At 45.0% G+C, this 5,417-nt stretch overlaps 1 long non-coding RNA gene across 1 annotated transcript; it reads right to left on the reverse strand.

Moving 5' to 3' along the window:
* Nucleotides 1–1,092: 1,092 nt before the first annotated feature.
* On the reverse strand, nt 1,093–4,444 carry LOC123348160. The gene is made up of 3 exons (XR_006573184.1): nt 3,895–4,444; nt 2,252–2,310; nt 1,093–1,250 (listed from the first exon to the last, which is right to left on the reverse strand). It is a non-coding gene; the product is annotated as an uncharacterized LOC123348160 (long non-coding RNA).
* Nucleotides 4,445–5,417: the final 973 nt, after the last annotated feature.

Below are 5,417 nucleotides of genomic sequence, written 5' to 3' on the forward strand. Positions count from 1 at the left end.
TTCAATTTTTTTTCCAGTCACAAGAGTTAAAAAAAAATCAAGCAATTTAGAAAATCTGTTTGAAAATTACTCTAATTTCTCAGTTTTATGAACTCAAGAGCAGGCAAACTTACAAGAAAACTCTCAGTATTAATTATAACCCACTAAAGACGTCTGCTATTAAATGTTTCCATCCATCCAATTCTCTATGTGTGTCTTTCTAGACAGACCAAAGCAAGGTTTGGCCTTCCTCTGTACAGGAAACACTGGTTTCATTTTCCCCCCAAAGGCATCTCACAATCACAGGGCTTTATAAATAGCTTAAAGATAAAAATATGCCTATTAAATGAACAATTTTTAAAAACTGAAGCCAGCTGAAGCACTGTTCAGTACATTCTCAGGGTGGCAAAGAAATTCAGAGCTTTGCTTTGTTTTTTGTTTGTTTTTTAAACACACTGAAAATGAGCAAAGTGATACTTTCAATTTGTCAGGAGATTCTAAAATGATAGCCAGCAAAAGCCATTGTTCTGCTCCATTTATTGTGTATGGAATATATTACACTGACACACTGAGGCTGATCTTTTGAAAGGTCATGAATGAAACTATGTACAGTACATGCAATCATAACTAACACCATGATTGTACATACAAATCAGGCAAATGCATGTGCAAGTGACACCTTGGATTCAGAATTAGCCATATGCTTTGGCAGGTACCCAACTTAGGGTATGTCTACACTACGAAATTAAGTCGATTTAATAGAAGTCGATTTTTTAACAATCAATTTTACACAGTCAATTGTGTGTGTCCCCACTAAGCACATTAACTTGGCGGTGTGCGTCCACAGTACCGAGGCTAGCGTTGGCTTTCGGAGCATTGCACTGTGGTAGCTATCCCACAGTTCCAGCAGTCTCCACCGCCCATTGGAATTCGGGGTTGAGCTCCCAATGCCTGATGGGGCAAAAACATTGTCACGGGTGGTTCTGGGTACATGTCGTCAGGCCCCCCTCTGTGAAAGCAATGGCAAAAAATTGTTTCTCGCCTTTTTTCCTGGGTTACCCGTGCAGATGACATATCAAGGCAAGCATGGAGCCCGCTCAGTTCACTGTCACCGTCTGTCTCCTGGGTGCTGCTGGCAGACATGGTACTGCAGTGCTACACAGCAGCATCGCCTTGCCTTGCCGACAGCAGATGGTACAATACGACTGCTAGCCATCATCATCGTCCCGAGGGTGCTCCGGGCCGACCTCAGTTAGGTTGATCGGAGGCACCTGGACAAAAATGGGGATGACTCCAGGTCATTCTCTTCTTTAAGTTTCATCTAATGGAGATTCAGTCCTGCCTGAAATTTCATGCCAGCTGTAGGCTTCTGCCTCAGGCTGCTCTCCCAGTCAGCAGCATCAAGTGGTCACACCTACTCCAGCCTACCCCTTGCTCCCATGGCTCATGAAGCCTGGACAGTAGTAAGGAGCAGTTCAACTATGGGCTGAGCAAGTGCAGAATAGTGGTAGAATGTGCCTTTGGACATTTAAAAGCTCGCTGGCGCAGTTTACTGACTCAGTTAGACCTCAGCAAAACAAATATTCCCATCATTATTACTGCTTGCTGTGTGCTCCACAATATCTGTGAGAGTAAGGGGGAAATGTTTATGGCTGAGTGGGAAGTTGAGGCAAATTGCCTGGCCGCTGATTACGCGCAGCCAGACACCAGGGCAGTTAGAAGAGCACAGCAGGGCGTGCTGTGCATCAGAGAAGCTTTGAAAGCCAGTTTCATGACTGGCCAGGCTACGGTGTGAAAGTTCTGTTTGTTTCTCCTTGATGAAAACCCGCCCCCTTGGCTCACTCTACTTCCCTGTAAGCCAGCTGCCCTCCCCTCCCCACTTTGATCTCCACTTGCAGAGGCAATAAAGTCTTTGTTGTTTCAAATTCATGCATTTGTTATTAATCCGTCACACAAATGGGGGGATAACTGCCAAGGTAGTCCGGGAGGGGTGGGGGAGGAGGGAAGCACAGGGGTGGAGGAGTTGTAGGGGCACCCCCTAGAACGACATGCAGCTCATCATAGAAGCAGCATGTCTGGGGCTCTGACCCAGAGCAGCCATTTGCCTTGCTGGTTCTTTGAGAGGCTTCATGCGGTACTGCTGCGGGTCCCTGTTATAACCTCTGTCCTTCATGCCCCTGGAGATTTTTTCAAATATTCTGGCATTTCGTCTTTTGGGACGGAGTTTGGATAGTACAGATTCGTCTCCCCATTCAGTGATCAGATGCAGTACCTCCCATTCGGTCCATGCTGGAGCTGTTTTGCCATTCTGGGACTCCATGGTCACCTGTGCTGATGAGATCTGCATGGTCACCTGTGCTGATCAGCTCGCTATGCTGGCCAAACAGGAAATGAAATTTAAAAGTTCACGAGGCTTTTCCAGTCTACCTGGCCAGTGCATCTGAGTTGAGAATGCCGTCCAGAGCAGTCACAATGGAGCACTCTGGGATTGCTCCCGGAGGCCAATACTGTCAAATTGCATCCACACTACCCCAAATTCAACCCAGCAGGGTCGATTTCAGTGCTAATCCCCTCGTCGAGGAGGAGTACAGAAATCGATTTTAAGAGCCCTTTAAGTCGACAAAAATGGCTTCGTTGTGTGTACGGGTGCAGGGTTAAATCAATCTAATGCGGCTAAATTTGACCTAAATTCATAGTGTAGACCAGGGCTTACTATTGAACACCCATGTATGAGGGGCTCATTTTCAAAAACTCATGACCAATCACTAGCAGCCCTCAGAGCACTTGCTGGTGGCTGAGTAACCATCTGGTTACATAGTACTGGCATTCTTCTCCTCATTTCCAGGTGCCATATCTCAGCAAAAGCCAATGATCAACACACTAATTCCATTCCTAATGTTACTGTTCCATGTTAAGGACTTGCTGTAGTTGCCACAAAAGTGTTAACACAATCATCACTGGGTGTGGAGTTGGACCATGGAATCATGAATGGAAGGGGAAGGTATCCATGAGACAATATTTCTGCTAGATGTGGCCCATGCTAAGGAGATATGAAACCCCCTTGCAATACAGCTCTGGGAAATGTGCTGCTTCATGTGAACATTGTGTTCACTGTCTATCTTTTGGGGTTTGAACTGAGGCTCAAAATCTCAATGCAAATAAACCTGAGGATTTTTCAGGATTTTAATAAAAAGATCATAAACTGACTTAAGTTCTCTCAAAATATTTGTGACACTAGATGAACATTTTGAATGTAGGCCTGAGTTTCAGTTTTGTATCAAAAGCCAAAACCAGATCAAGTGAATTCCTGAAGATCCTCCTCTAAATAAGCTAGACATAACCAGTCATGATCTAATAATCCAATATAATATCATGTACAGAGTTAATTTTGCTGTGTGCATAAAAGGAGAAAGAGAGGGAGAGAAAAAAAACTCTCTCTCTATACAAACACACACACTTACTTTTCATCAGCTTTGTTATTTTTTCCTGAAAACACAGAGCACAATATTGCATGGAGCATAGAGAACAGATGCAAACCGAGGTCAATCAAAAAAAACCAACATTCAGTACACAGTTTTAAAGCATTATGACTCTGCACTCTGTGATGATATATGAAAGATCATGCTAGGCTGCCCCTGCAGAATAGTTTTATGAGTGATGTATGCTAGGGCCATTTTCAGCTTGGGGAGTTGGAAAATAACTCAGCCAATAGGCGGAAAATTCTTTTCCATTCATCTGTTGAACTGGTTTTCTTCAAACTATGGGGATGTGGGTTAAAGTGGCCAGTTAAACCACATGATAAGGGACTGTGCTAACAAGCCCACTCCATTTGGAGTGTTTTTTCCACCAGCTGAAAGACAAACATTCCATCCAGCATGAAAGGAAGTCTACATCATTGTCATGGGGTCCACTCACCATTGGAACACCTCCTTCTGGTTGCTCTGGGGATTAGCTGGTTCCAGGTGTGACATCCTCTCCTGTCAGTTCCTTGCTCTCTCTCTGACTCAGGGTGCTCCTTCATGATTCAGCCCTCCAGCCAGGTCACTATCGTCCTCCTCTTTCAGGGTAACAAAGTCTCTCTGGACAACTGTCCTAGGCAGTCTATGCTCCACTGCCTGATCTGTGCCACTTCCCCAGTGGCTGGGAGGGGAACCTGGGCCCGCCCACTACTCCAGGTTCTAATCCAGGGATTTATATCTGCAACTGTTGCCTGTTTTCCCTCAGACCCTGCTGTGCTTTCACTGGACTCCTTCTTACTTATCAGCCCTACCTTCTGGCTCTCCCCTGGGTTTACCAGCTCAAACTCCCTCCTCACAGGGTGCACCTGCAGGCTACTTAGCACTGTAGATCCCAAACACACCTCCCTTCTCCTAGGGAGTGACTGCAAACTACTTTCCACATAACCCTTTCTACTGCCAACATCCTATTTTTATCCTAGCCCTGTCTGTTCCTTCTCAGCTGGGCACAGTCATCATTCAGGGGATTTCTTAGGCCACCTAATTCACCTCAGCTCTGGCCTAGCTAGTTAATTGGCCCCTCTCTGCCTCTAACTCCTTCACAGGTGTTGTGTGGTGAACAGGTGTAGTTTCCATTTTGAAAGAGGCTCCTTTTCCCACCCCCATCCCCATCACTGAGATAATAAATGGGAAGGCACAAGAGCAGCTCATTTCCCATTCCTGCCTTGAGCCAACTGCCCTTAATACAACATAAACCTTTGCCCTACCTTCTTTTATGACTGGCAGAGATTCCACATTATCTAGATGCAGTTCTCAAAGGCCGTAGTTCAAAGCACGTTTGCCAAGCATGTTAAACTTTTTTTCCCCCTAAAAAGGTGGTAACGCTGTTTCAGATCATAGTGTATATGGGACCTGGCTATGGCATAAAACAAGTTAGCAATTGTATTGGGAGAAAATGTTACAACTGTTGAAAATGCTACTTACTTGAAAGAAATTGGATTTAAGGAATACATTTTCAGAAGGGTGCCCTCCACCTCCTATGTTTTGTATCTTTCAAAGTGTGCACCCACAGAATGAATTGTGGACACAAATCTGAGTCACAGCACCTCTGACTGCTCAGGTTTCAGAGTGGTAGACATGTTAGTCTGTCAGTGCCTTGCATGACTGCTCAGTTGCAAGTGCAAATCAGGCACTAAGTGATGTATCTGCTCTGATTCTCAATTGCGTATGATTTAGTGGATGCAGATGTAACCCCTAAACAGAGGATGGGACTCTGCCTGCCTGAAAATATACGCTGAATGGTTTGCCTGGAGATGGACTCATGACCTGAGACTTGGATCCAAAATCAGATCTAAGTTCATGCTGCCCCACTTGTCAGGGAGGATTTTGATTTAGTGTTCTGGTTTGGCTCATGAAAGTAAGAGGCACAAATTGTAAGGCCCTGGTCTGGATTCAGATCCAAAAATCTCTGAATATTTTGGA

This window comes from Mauremys mutica, chromosome 13 (assembly GCF_020497125.1).
Source record: "Mauremys mutica isolate MM-2020 ecotype Southern chromosome 13, ASM2049712v1, whole genome shotgun sequence".
NCBI lineage: Eukaryota > Metazoa > Chordata > Testudines > Geoemydidae > Mauremys > Mauremys mutica.